The 1272-nt window shown below is 48.0% G+C and overlaps 1 protein-coding gene across 1 annotated transcript in view; it reads left to right on the top strand.

Annotated features, from left to right (window-relative positions):
• Nucleotides 1–36: 36 nt before the first annotated feature.
• Nucleotides 37–1272, top strand: part of LOC106526906 (regulatory-associated protein of mTOR-like) — a gene marked incomplete at its 3' end in the record, with an annotated part of 120198 nt that continues 118962 nt past the window's right edge. Inside the window, 1 exon segment of the mRNA XM_014021626.1 lies at nt 37–587.

The following is a 1272-nucleotide window of genomic DNA, read 5'->3' as shown; positions in this document are numbered from 1 at the left end:
TGTGTGTGTGTGTGTGTGTGTGTGTGTGTGTGTGTGTGTCCGTTTATTCATTGTACGTTGTTTGTTTGCGCCCACGCGTGTTTATATTTTGGTGTGTAACCGGAAGAAGCAGCGATGACGTCACACAGCCGCTTCAGTGCAACCTGGGTTCAACCCAACATGGCGGCGCCCTTGCCGATGTGCTGAAGCAGTAGCTGTCGGAAGAAATTCTCGGCTCCGCGTGCGATTTTCGTGGAAGCCGTCGAACCGAATCGGCTCCCAGGGCCGGTGGTTTGTAGGAGACCACAGCGGGACCCCCGTTACGGCCGAACCGGTCCGTGTGTTGGCGTGGCTGTGGCAGAGAGTCCGTGTGAAGATGGGCCTCGTCTCCTGCTCCTTCCCATAGCGAAGAGTGGGGAGAGGAGCCGCACGTTCCCCTGCAGACACACTCCTCCGGTCCACTTTCACGGCTTTAATCTCCTGTACCGGCTCTGGACGCTGCCCTACACCTTCCTGACCAGGATCATCTGCGCCACCGTGTCTGTCATCGTCCGGAGACGGAGAGCAGCTTCCCCAGCCCGGGTCGATCTTCCCACATCACCGACAAGGTCCGCATCTGCACCACCACGATTAGCGCTGTTTCTGCACATTGCACCGTGTCACCTAGCTGTAGTGTCACAGTCTGCACAGGATGCGTAAAAAACCCGCAGTTTGACAGCTGAGAGGAGGAGATGGGAGTCAGTTTGGAGGAGAGCAGCTGTGCAGTTAGCCTGCTAATGAAGCTAACAGGAATCTGTCTTGTTAAAGTCATGACTGCAGGAGCATAAAACAAAAATAAAGACAAATACAAAAGGCCTCAGCCACTCATCACTTTCATATTATAAATATGAGAATTAGGTGCAGCATTATTAAAACACATGACATTAAAACATATCCTCTCCCTGGATATTGTATCATGTTTGTTTATTTAAACTGAAATGATCAGTCATGTAATGGTAGACAGGTGTGGGCCAGGTGTGGTGTCAAGCTGACACTGCTGGAATGGCAAGTGCTTTGTCAACAGCAGGGCTTCTTAACCTTTCTGACCTCGGGGCCCAATTTATTGAACATAAAGTGACACGAGGCCCAGTCAGACATTACTAATGTATGGATCAAAATGATAATTATTATAAATCTTGGTTTAATTTTTATTGTATTTATATCATAACTGAACTATTATAACTAACATAACTAAATTAAATACACCTACAGTTTAAAAGTAAAACTCCTGTCAGTTAATCACAAGACATGATT

The sequence above is a fragment of the Austrofundulus limnaeus genome, unplaced genomic scaffold (genome assembly GCF_001266775.1).
Source record: "Austrofundulus limnaeus strain Quisiro unplaced genomic scaffold, Austrofundulus_limnaeus-1.0 Scaffold300, whole genome shotgun sequence".
Taxonomy (NCBI): Eukaryota; Metazoa; Chordata; class Actinopteri; order Cyprinodontiformes; family Rivulidae; genus Austrofundulus; species Austrofundulus limnaeus.
Note: the sequence above shows the minus strand (reverse complement) of the source record. Positions and strands in the feature narration are given on the sequence as shown.